This window comes from Sarcophilus harrisii, chromosome 1, assembly GCF_902635505.1.
Source record: "Sarcophilus harrisii chromosome 1, mSarHar1.11, whole genome shotgun sequence".
NCBI lineage: Eukaryota > Metazoa > Chordata > Mammalia > Dasyuromorphia > Dasyuridae > Sarcophilus > Sarcophilus harrisii.
The window spans coordinates 503878566-503891748 of NC_045426.1; the positions used below are offsets into that span (position 1 = coordinate 503878566).

The window sequence follows — 13183 nt, forward strand, 5'->3', positions numbered from 1 at the left end:
GTGATAGTGCCCTCTGTGACCCAGGAGTAGAGCTCAACTTTTAAAAATGGGCAAAAATAGAAAAGAACCCTGACTACCATGGCAGCAGAGAAGATCCAAATTCAAATTCAGGACAACAATGTCAAAATGACTACCTGTGAAATCTCAAAGAGAAAGATGAATTAGTCTAAAGCCCAAAAAATACTCTTGGAAGAGCTTAAAATGATTTTCAAAAATGTAATAAGAGAGGTAGAAGAAAAGAAATGAAAGGTATATAAGAGAGAATCAGATATGAGCAAAAGATTCCCTAAATTGTACATACAAAGTCACCATGTTTGGGGTAGAGAGCATAATACCTTTCTTTTACTCCTAAATAAAGCAAAAAATATAAGGTACTCATAGAATCCCCAAAACAAATGTAAAAAATACAGAAAGTCAGTTCCAAAAACCAATAAAGAGGGAAATAGATTTGTGGGCTACTATAGAAGTGACTTTTACCAATAAATTTATCTGTCTAAATTTACCCAAAGAAAATGCTTTATTTTTTCTGACTGTGCCTTTTAATCCTTTCTGCTGTTTTGCTCTGTATCAGAAGCTACATATTCCAATCTCTACTTTCCCTAAGGACATTATGCCCAAGAAAGTTCCCTTGCCCAGAGAGAAGACTAGATTCTCAAATTCTTGAACTTGGGTTTACTTCTAAGGCAACCTCCAAGGCTAATACTGCTTATACTATTTCCCTTCTCTGGCTTCAAGAATGTATTTTAGAATCATAATGCCTAGGAAATTCCTCTTCTTCTAGTTAGTAAGGGATCCATAAGGACATTTCTCAACAATTTCTTCCCTCAAGCATCTGGGAAAGAAATATTTCTACCTCTGCCATGTCTTTCCATGGATCCAACTCCCCAAAGTGGGCGAGTGTATCCATATGGATATACACATACACGTGTGTGCACACATACACACATACCTGCTACCCTCTTGGAATGTATCCAAAAAAATAGTGAAAAAGGAAAAAACCTTAAAAAATGATCTGTCCTTTTAAAGTAAATACAACAGAACAGTCCTTCTCACAAAAGTCTTTCTTCCCACAAATCTAAGCCTCCATCAATGAAATCCATTCTCTAGGAAGCACTAAGTACCCAATTGAAATAAACCACTTCATATTAGAGGCAAATGCAATCACTGAGTTTTAAATAGATAGATATCTTTAGTCTACCTTTATAAACATTATTAGTTACATAACCCACAGTTTTTTAATTTCTTTTTAAATTTCCTAATCTATTAAATAAGGATAATACTACATGCAGTACTTATTTCATTATGTTGTTATAAAGAATTCTGCAGACTTAAATTTTGGTGTTTTTTTTTAAACAGGAAGTCAAAGGAGATATAGATAGATAGATAATTAGATTGATAGAGAGATAGATATAGAGAAAGAAGGAAAGATACTTTCAATAAGAGAAGAAATCAAAAGTCTCCAATAAAAGCTCACTAATTCATCAAATCCCAAAGGTCTTCTTAAATTTATCAAGTTGATTGGGAAATTACCTTGATCAACCCCATATTATTAAGTTGCTGAACATGTTTCTTCCTCCATAAAATTAGGATAATAATATGTAAACAACCTTCTAAGATTTTTATGAGAAAAAGTACTTCATAAACCTTAAAGAAGTGAATAAATATAAACTGCTTCTGCTATGAATTAGGGAGTGGGTAGATGAGGAAAATACTTTTTTTCCAGATTTCATATATATTTCTTAAAAATCTTCAAATATCTTCAAATGTTTGTAGGTATAGAGTGGGTAAGAGGTATTAAACAGTTACTTTATCCCTTAAGGCATAAATCCAAAATCAAATGTAAGCCCAAAATGAGAAATGATTCCATGTTAAGAAAAAATTTCCAACAAGTGGAGGCCACTAAATAAAATATTTAGGGTTTCCCCTTCCCTGGAGATCTTGAACTAGAGACTAGATGACTATTTATTTGGGATTCTCCAAAATAATAATAGTAATAAACACATTTATATAGTACATGTTATGTGCCAATAAGGGGCAGCTAGATGGAACAGTGGATGGAGTGAGTGCCTGCGTAGTCTGGAAAACTTCTCTTCCTGGGTTCCAATCTGGCCCCAGACACTAGCTGTGTGATTCTGGGCATCCTTCCACCTCAGTTACCTCAATTTCCTCATCTATAATGTGATCTGGAGAAGTCACTGCTCTAGTATCTTTGCCAAGAAAACCCCAAATGGGGTTATAAAGAGTCCAACATAACTGAAAACAATATTTACCAATCACTGGGCTAAAGTGCTTTTATAAGTATCTTATTTGAGCCTTCCAATAATAACTCTGTGAGGTTGACGTTACTATCTATATTTTATAGTTGAGGGAACTGAGGAAAACAGAGGTTAAGTGATTTGCCCAGAGCTACACAGCTATTAATTGGATTAATTAATTAATTGTGTGCCAGACAAATAGTATAGATTAAAATAAGAAAAAGAAAGCCAGTCCCTGCCCTCAGTGAGCTTTCGATATAACAGGGAAGCCAGCACACAAAAGGAAGCTGGAAAGGAAAGAGAAAGGAGAGAGACAACATGGGAACCCTGCATGGGAGCACCTTGTTCCATGGAATTTAAAACAATTAGAGTCACAGATAGAGAGTAGTGTCATAGACTAGATTTTAACTCAGGTGTTCCTGACTAGGGCTGGTCCAATGTTCCGTCCACTGGGCTACAGATCTATAGATCTTAGATGGCCCCTGAGATGCCTTAAAACTCCATCAAGGTATGAGATGTTCTCCTGTTCAGAAAACCTGTATTGGAAAGAAATGTCACTGCTGCCAAGAGAAAATCTGGAAAATTTCTGGAAAAACTAGCAAATCTTAAGCTTTTGGAAGTACTTTAGAATTTATCTATTCCAACTTCCCTTTGTTGTTTTCTAGTCGTTTTCAAGTCCTTGTGACCCCAAAAGGGGTTTTCTTGTCAAAGACACTGAAGTGGTTTGTCATTTCTCTCTCCAGGTCATTTTACATATGAGGAAACTGAGGCAAACAGGATTAAATAACTTGCTTAAGGTCACATAGTAAGTATCTGAGGCTGAATTTGAACTCGTGAGGATGTATCTTCTTGATTCCAACTCCAGTGCCCTATCCAGTATCACCTAGATGTGCTCCAACTTTCTAATCCAGCATAAAGAAATGCCATGGATAACTAATTAGTCCTCCCTTTTTTTCATTGTAGAAAAGGAGCAAGTTATCTCGCCTGACAGGAGGTAAGATAAATGGGAACAATTACAAAAGTCAGTCAGCTTTTAGGAGAAGAAAGACACCTCTTAAAGAATCTTAAGGGGAGAAGAGTTTAACTTGAGGAAGGCCTCTGGAAGAAGTATGTTCCTGAAGCTAAACAGAGACTTCATTGACAATGTACTGTCAATTTTGTAGGCTGGAACCCAAGAAAGAGCCTATTGAAATATGCAAAATTAAATCTAAAAAAATCCAAACATTTCCAGCTAATACATTCTACTCCTCCAAATGTCTCTTACAGTTTCAACACTGTATAACTGCTTCTACCTTCTGGTACTAGAAGAAAAATACGTATACTTATATCACATTTCCAAGAGCCTTACTTAGCCTGGAAACTATTTAATGGGACTAAAAACAAATGGGGAAGAAACTCCTACATGAGATAAATTTTAACTCTGGTTCCCTTTGATCAGTCAGCTAAAAAAAACTCTATATCTGACATCCATTAGAAGAATAGTAGGATAGTAGTTGTATGTGTACTAGTGAGACTGTCATACTAATTGTATGTCTACAGTGAGAGCAGGGTCTAGCTGTTTCTGTATCTCCCATAACACGACATACAGAAATGAGCTGCCCATTATATGTGTCCATTGAATGAATAGATGTGCTTGTAATGTAATACCTGAGCTCTGATATCTCATAAAAACCGTAGATGGTTGTTCATAGTACTTAAAGCTGGATAGAACCTAAGTTCAACTACCTCATTTTATAAATAAGTAAACTAAGGCAAAGAGTGGTTAACTTAATTTGCCCATGGCCACATAGGTAAGTACATAGCAGGGTTTGAATTTGAACTTAGGTCCTTCAAACCCAAATCCATCACTTTTTTTAGTGTCAATTGTGAGAAATGAGAGATACAGGTCCTACCACAGGACCACCTAATGTGACAAGATCATATCAAAGAAGGTATCATCAACATGACTTTTATGGAAATGCTTGCCATCTTCACTTGTAAATTCTCAAGGAGGCAAAAGAAAGTTCAGAGGGAGAAAGGGAGAAAGGGAAAACTCAAAATTTTAAGAATGTGTTTACAATTATTGTATATGTAACTGGGGAAAAATAAAATATTAAATAAAAATAAAGAAGGTGCTGTGTTCTATAAACAAAGCAATAGCAAAAAGGAAATGTGAGATTTGGACATCTAGAAAACATTTCCATACCAAATGTTCAAATGGACTATTTGTGCCCAGCCTGTGGTAGAAAATTCCAAGCTCGTATTAGACTGATCAGCCATAGTTTACACACGCTGTACCTTAACCCCATTCCTTTTCTAGGGATGAATGACAACTCTTCCTCCAAACAAGTTTGCTAGAATGCTTAAGTTAGCAAGAATGCTAGAATGCTTGGATCTTCATTAAATTCTATCTCAATTAAAGGATAATCCCTTCCAGTTCACTTTGCATGATCTGTGCTACTTCTATTAGACATTCAGAAGAGAAATGAGGATTACATAAAATAGCTGAGTTATTTCATGGTGTTAGGAGGTGGGAGAGGGGTGGAAATAAGCCTGCTATATCAAACAGGTACACAGCTTTCTTGCCCCTTATTTCTATGTCATTAATAGATCAGGCCCCAAGACCATTCCCTGAAATAGAAAATTGAAACAGTTATCCAGATAGGTTCTCAGATTCACAGAATCACATCATAGGATCATAGATAATTCAGGTAAAAACTTTTTTTTAAGATCTGAATTATCTAGATAATTGTTTCAACTAGCTTAGCTCGAAGTGCCCTTGAGTAAGGCAGCTACTACAGGAAGGAGGAGGACTGGAGCCTTTTAAAGAGTTCAATAGCTGGCAAAATTTCAATTCCTAATTGCTGGAGAGCAATGAATTATTCACAATGAAATAATTCTGACTTCCATTTTCCATAGTGCAAATTTATTGATTTTTCTATATCACTGACCCATTCATCCATCCTCTCAGATTGGCTTCATGAAATAGACAACTTTTTAGATTTTTTTCCTTGCCTCTGCTTATTTATGTATGATAAAATTTTCTATAGGAAAAGCCAAGTTGTGAGATGGATAGAATGCCAGGCCTGGAGCCAAAAAGATTCAAACTCCTGAGTCCAAATATGGCCTCAGACACTTCCTAGCTGTTTGACCCTGGGCAAGCCATTGAACTCTATTTCCCTTAGGTTCTTCATCCGTAAAATGAGCTGGGAAAAAAAATGGCACACTACTCCACTATTTTTGCCAAGAAAACCCCAAAATGAGGTCACAAGGAGTCAGACATGACTGAACAAAAATTGCAATCCAGTTAAAGACATTTATTAATCAATAGAGAGTTGGACTTATACTCAGGAAAACCTACATTTAAATACAGTTTTTAACACTATCACAAGACTCAGAGACCAAATTTCTTAACCTCTTCATATCTCAGAAACTATCAAGCTTACCTACTGAATTCTCCTTAATGGAAAGAGTTCCCCAACTGAAATTACAGATCATTTCTCCATGTATAAAGCAGGAGATAAAAACTGAATTTTATACTGGCTTTTAAAATTTTGTAAAGCATATATAATCTTATGTGAATCTCACAACAACCAAGTGCTATAGAGATTGCAGTAATTATACCCATTTTATAGATAAAGAAACTGAGGAGCAGAGAAGTTAAATCACTTGTCCATGATCACTGTTAGTATCAGAAACAGCATATGAATCTACACATAGAATCCTCAGTTCATCAATCAGTCAATCAATCAACAAACATTTATTAAGTACCCACTATGTACTAGACATCATACACTAGGTAGCACCAAGACCAAGAAATTTAGAAAGCATTAAAAAGTACCTTGTCATATTATACTCCCACACCATCACTTTATAGACATATATTTACCTGCCTATACAGAGAATAATTTTTTTTAATCTTATTTAGATGAGGAGTAACTTTATCAAAACAGCATAACTGACACCATTTTGTCTTAGGCCTCCATTTTGTGATTGACTTGTTTTAAGTAAACTATTTTTTTTCAATAATAAGATAAGCAATTGTGTGGCATGTTGTACTAAACAATATGTATGATTATAAACAGCTGATAAGCTTGTGTGGACTCTCTGATAAGATAGATTACCAATGGAAAAAATTATAAACAACTTTATTAATAGCTCATGTCAAAAAAAAAGAAAAAATAGTTTGTCATGATCTAGCAATTAAATCATGTGGTAAATTAAATAGGAACACCTGTACCTAGAACTCTAAGAAGCCCACCTGAGACTCTAGTCATTAGCTTGCTCCTGGATGTGGACAAATACTGGGTTAAGATCCTTTGGGAACTTGAGATTTAAGCAGCCACCATTCTATTAAGGACAATGCTGATTGGAATTGATTTGCCACAGGGAGATACATAGCCTCTAGCAAAAAGTGTACCTCCTAGTGAACCCAAGAATGAAAAATACTTATTAATGGAATATCTAAGAGTCAGGATGGTGGTTTATTCTGGGAGGTGTTTGTACTGTTCATAAGCATTGATTGAAAAATTTAATTTAGTGAATTGAGAAGTTTAAGTCTAAGTGCCTCCATCATTATATCACCCACTTTTCCTCCTCTCTCATCCCTTTCTTGTTGTTGTTCATTCATTCAGTCATGCCCAACTTTTGAGATTCCATTTTGACATTTTCTTGGCAAAGATACAAGAGTAGTTTGCCATTTCTTTCTCCAGCTTATTTTACACATGAGGAAACTGCGGCAAACAGAATGGAGTGACCTGCCCAGGATCACACAGTTAGTGACTGAATTCAGTTATGAATTAATGAGAATGAGTCTTTCTGACTCCAGACCTGGCATTCTATCCACTGCACCACCTAGCTGCCCGAAAATGTACAGTTCTATTCTCCTACCATTGGGAAATCTATTCAGATAGCCAGGTCCTAAGCTTTGTCTCTTGCCCCTTACCTCATCTCAGCCCCCCCCCCCAATGCAGAGACAGTCCCTCAGTAGGAATCACCAAGAGCTGGACAGTTTAAACCCCAAGACAACTTCCCCCACAGACTCAACTGCTTCTTGGATAACACCCCATGGTCCCCACCACCTTCCCCATCACCAGGTGCAAAAATGACTAGCTAGATAGAGTCCTGCCTCCGGCCACTGCCTCTTGTTTCAATAATCTAGGCAAAGGATAATAAAGGTCAGTTCCTGGGATGGTGACAGTGGAAATATGAGAAAGGGTCATGGTTCTGACTCTGACAGCCATGACTAAGAAGCATAAAGCAAACCAGTCTCATTCACAGTAATTGAGTTACTAAGAGCCTCCCCATCCTGGGCAAAAATGACATTACACTTTCTAGTTGCGCATCATTTACCCCTGAGGAGGTAGAGAAGGACCGAAATAAAAGCAAGACTTTCTCCATCTCCTTTATGTCCGTGTTCAGATCTAGCTGACTTAGATCTTTGGTCAGATTTTGGCTCCCTCATATCATAAGAGTCACCAGAGTCAGCTTGTAGTATAGTCTAGTAGAGAAACAATAGGGAATCTTCTCTGATTTTGAAGCTTGAATCCTATTTCTGCTACTTCCTACATCTTTGATCTTAGGTGAGTCCACATTGCCTCTCTGCATCTGTTTCTTCATCTATAAAATGGGAATATTGGACTAGTAATATCTAAGGGCTGGTTATCAGTAGTGTCTGATACAAAGAAAGTATTTAATGAATTCTTGTTTGTTAGTTCAATTAAACTAATGACATTAAATTATCTCCACCTGTAATAGGTCCTGGGCATACAAAGACAAAAATAAAAACAGACTTTACACTCAAGAGGCTGCTCACATTTTACTGGAAAGACACTACATGTACTCAGGTAAATAAATACATATCATATGTCATCCCTCTGTTGACTCTTCCAATTTATCCTGTATGTATCTTGCTCGTACATAATTATTTTCATGTTGCATCCCTTGCTAGATTATGGGCCTCTAGAGACAAGGAACTGTTTGCCTTTTTTTGTATCCCTAGTACTTAGCATATAATTGGCACTTAATTAATGCTTATTGATATTATTGACTAATATTAGGCAGAGAAGGGTATAAACAACTGAGGAATCAGGAAAGCCTCCATAGGAGAGTACCTGAGTTAAGCCCCGAAAAAAGCTAGAGATGCCAAAAGGAAGAAATAAGGAGACCATTCCAGGATGGGGAGGTCAGACAGCCTGGGACATAGAAGTGGAATGTTTTGGATGGAAAACACTAGGTCAGGATCATAGAAAAGAGGAGAATTGTAAGAGGCTTTAAATGCCCTTCAAAGGACTTTGTATTTATCCAAGACAATAGGAAGTCATAGAAGTTTCTTCAACAGAATAATGATATGGACAGTTCTGTCTTAGGAATGTTTGTCAGCTGTGTTTAGGATGAATTAGAGAAACAAAAGGCAAAAGAATTCAGTTTAAAAGGAATTGCCATAGTCCAAATGAGAAGAAATGAAAGTCATATCTAATATAGAAACCAGGTGACTGGAGAGTTGTTGAGTTGTTATTGAACCATGATAGACTTAGCTCTTCTTGACAATGCAGAAACCCAAAACCTTTCCAATTTACACCCACATCTACAACAAGAACTAAGGAGACTGAATTTGGACTTAAGCTTACTATTTTCACCTTTTCTTTGCTTTTTCTTTCTCATGGTTTTTCTCCCTTTGTTCTGGTTTTCTTTCACAATATGACTAATGTGAAAATATGTTTTAAATGATTTTATATATAGACAGAAAGAGAGAAGAAGAAGAAGAAGAAGAAGAAGAAGAAGAAGAAGAAGAAGAAGAAGAAGAAGAAGAAGAAGAAGAAGAAGAAGAAGAAGAAGAAGAAGAAGAAGAGAGAAAGGGAGGAAGAAAAGGAGGGAAAGAGAGAGGAAAGAGGGAGGGAAGGAGGGAGTTGTTGCTGAAGTGAAATCTATAAAACTCGGCAACTATTTAGATGTGGAAGATGAGGAAAAATAAAGAGTTGAAGATGACTCCAAGGTTGTGAACTTGGTGACTAGAAACACAAGGGTATTCTCAACAGAAATAGGGGAATTAGGAGAGGGAATGAGTTGAAAGGGGGAATTAATGACTTCTGTTTTGATCATGTTAAGTTTCAGCTGTCTCTGAAACATCTAAGTAGAGATATCCAGCAGATAGTTGGTGATGTAGAACTAGAGCTCAAAGAAGAGGTGAGCACTAGTTATATAGATTTGGGAATCACCTTTCCAGAGATCACAATTGGATCCATGAGAGCTGATTGGATTGCCAAAAGAAAGTGTAAAGAGAAAAGGACCTAGGACAGAGTCATGAGATGCACTCACACAAGGATAAAGGTATCCTTGAAGGCACTAGTCCTCCTTTCTCTTTATCATCTTCCTGGCTGCTGTATCCTGGATACTCTTAGTTTATTAATAGCTGATTTTCCAGACTATTCTTCCCATTCCTTAATGCCAATTCCCATGACTCAGCAGCAGCAGTCCTATCCTGGTAGGCAGTTTCCTGCTCTTTGTGAAGATAAGCAAACTTGAACACTGCTTCCTCCTTAATTGCTGCTCCTGGCTCCCAGTCACTAGCCAGCCATAAAGCACTTGTCAGCATTTGTATTGTAGTCTGGGACAGAGTCTGAGAAAGGCACAGATTGGACTGTCCCTGAACAGCTATATCAAGGATGGAGGCAGGGATGTGCAGTCTATAGAGGTGTTCAGGGAAGGAGGGAGCAGTTAGAAGAGGATGTTAAGTCCCAAACTTAGAACTCAGAGTTGAAACTGGAAAGACTAGAAATCCCCAGTCCCATAGGATTACTCATAAATTGTGATATAGTGAAAAGAACAGATGGGTTTGGAGTCAGAGATCCTGGGTTTGAATTTTGCCTTTAACACTTGCTACCCATGTGATTTTGAAAACTATTTGGAAATATGTTTAAAATGATGTGAAAAGAGAAAAAAGAGGGAGAAGGGAGAGAGAATGAAAGAGACAGAAAAATAGGCAGAGAGACAGAGACAAAGAGACAGAAAGAGGGAGGGAGAGCTCAGTTTTCTCTCTGTAAACTGAGGAAGTTGGAATAGATAGCCTTTGAGTATAATAGATTGAGTAGTAGAAGGAGCATTAAAAGTCACCCATGGCAACCTCTTCATTTAACTGAAGCCCAGAAAAGTAAAGGTAGTTTTACTTTATGATAAAATTCTCTGAAAAGTAAACATAGTTTTACCTTAAGTTAAATTTTCCCACCTAATTTCATACTGACTCTCCAAGCCAATCTACCCATTTTATAGATGAGAAAATTCAGAAAAAGCAGCATCAATTATCTACATCCCATCCCAGGGTGTGCAAAAGTATCGATACAAATAATACTTGCTGCTTTGTTCCATGAACTTTATTTCCTATGTGTCCTGGCTCCCAAAGGTCTGGTAAATATGTACCTTCTCTTCTATTTCTTTTGCAATCTGTCCTCAAGTACCTTTAAGGAGGATACTTAAAATCTTCTATGATTGTACCTCTGCTGAAAAAGACTCAGAAAAGAGATAATGATGCTGTCTCTCTCCCAATCACACATCAAAATATGCTATATTGTATGATCTGAGGGACATAAAAGGATTCTATCCAAGATATTTTCCTTTCAAGGCCTACTGCTGGGCCTGAACTTTCTATCTATTGCCAGTCCTCTGGGCCAAAGAATTGTTAAAATATAAATATTTTATTTCCTATTTTCACCTTAGTACAAATTAAATCAGTTTACTTTTAGAGGTTTTGTGGGGCTGGGTCACAAGACAATGTTAGGTGAAAGTTGTAGAGAGCAAACAAGAGAGATCTAGAATTTGAAAGCAGCCCAAATGACGCAGTCCCAGGTAGTGCTGGTGTGGAGAAGAAGGAGGAATGAATCCTACTTGGGGGTTCCAGAGATTTATAAGCGCATGAAGAGATTTTAGGAAAAGACAACTTAGGGGTAAAGGATACCACCAGGATATGAGTGATCAGCATCAGAGCAAGGATAATATATCAGGCAAGGGATAGGTATGGAATGTTCATTGAATCCAGCCTTTATCACCCATTCTAGTGTGAAAAAACTGAGGGTGATGATTTGATAGGAGGGCTAAGAGTAAGACCAGCTTTGAATTTGAAAAGAAAGTTAAGTAAATACACACACACACACACACACACACACACACACACACACACATACACAGAAGATAGTAGGGCTTTAAGTCAGGATGATATAAGTTTGATTCCTTCCTCAAGACATTTGCTAGTGATATGATCCTGGGCATGTTACTTTATCTTAGTTTCCTTATCTGTTAAAAGAAAAGAAAAGGAAAATAATAAAATCTACCTCACAGGTTTATTGTGGGGATAAAATAAGTTAGCATATGCAAAGTACTTTGTAAATTTTAAATAATTATGTAAATGTTGAATGTTGTATATTAATATTAATATATTGACTACAGTGAGGTAAATGAAGGGAACAGTGGAAGAAATACGAATTCTAAGCAACTATAATGATGAATCTTGGTCATGAACACCAATTAATAAAATAAAACTTCTTTGTGCACAAATTCCACTGTCAGACCAAATGGTAGATTGTTTTTGCATTTTTCTTTGTTCAATGGCTCTGTGTGTGTGTGTGTGTGTGTGTGTGTGTGTCTTGTCAAGGGTAATGTGAAGACTGGAAAGTATATATCCAAAAATGGCATATTGTAAAATAAAAAGATTATTAATAAAACTTATTTTCAAAACAACAAGAAATTTAAGTAATAGATTCCAAGCACTGATGAAAAACTATGCCCTTGGCTAAAACTTGTTCCAGAGGTTATTTAGGACTGGGCTCAGGTCAGGCTAACATGTTAGCTAGTTAGTGGGCATAGAATTTGGCTTCCTTGAAGAAAAAAGAACTTGTCAATAGTTATGTTGCTTTATAGGTTAGGGTGGAAATACAACTGGCTAGACAGGGTCAGACAGGATTAAGGTGAAGAAGATGGGTAAGCCTTTGTAATTCTGAGATTCTACATTCTCACTCCCTCCTCCTCCCAACTTAATTCCTTAGCAAAGCTCTTTAAATCCTGCCAATCTTAGATTAATTCAAGTGTAACAATAAAAACTACTGCTGACCCCAGGGAGGTAAGTTGTCTCATCCTTCAATCCTCTTCTCCAACTCTCTGCATTTAAGTGCTGCTCTCAGTTCAAGACACCATCTTGGGGCAGGCTGACCTCCAAAGAAAGGGGTCACCTCTTTTTCTCAAAGTTTCTGGGTCTTTGGAGTCCTGAATGAAATTTCTTAAACCTTGGATTTGACTCATTTTTAAGTTTACCTCTAAAAGGAAAGTAGGATATTCAATGTACAATGTAATTCAAATATAAGATAGCTTTTTATTTCTTCTCCCCAAAAGACATGCTTTTCACACACACAAAAACTTATAAGTATACTTTGACCAAAGGAATTTAAATATCAGGATCATAATTATAGTTAGACTCTTCCAGAAGATTGAGACTTAAAAATATCAAAACATAGAGCAATTTGAGTAACTGCCTTTACCTTGGCCTTGTACTGTCCAACAGCTGCCTCAAGTTGAAATCTCATAAACTGGGCCAAAGTCCTCCTCAGTTCCATGGTGAAAAAGGGAGTAGTTTAAGAATCATGTCTGTTTCTAGTCAGCTCCACCTAGGATGTCTGGTTCTATGTCTTCTGTTTGGCCCAAGACTTCCAGAGCTCTTGAACCCCACAAGGTTACCTTCAAGGCTGGATATATTCATTTCAGAATCACTCTTTGGTCATCTAAACTCAGGAATGATACACAAAGTAAAAAGAGGCAAGCCCCGGCTAAAGTTTACCTAGTTAAGTCCTTGCTATAATTGCCCCACTGAAGCAACTACCAAGTTGCCAAGTTAGAGACCTACCTTTCCCCTACCCTCATGGGAAGTCTGAGTTAAAATGTCCCATAGAGCATTAAAGGAAAAGTTC

At 36.9% G+C, this 13183-nt stretch overlaps 1 pseudogene; it reads right to left on the minus strand.

Moving 5' to 3' along the window:
• LOC116420632 overlaps positions 1-12832 on the minus strand; it is a 32120-nt pseudogene extending 19288 nt beyond the window's left edge.
• Between the last annotated feature and the right edge of the window lie 351 nt (positions 12833-13183).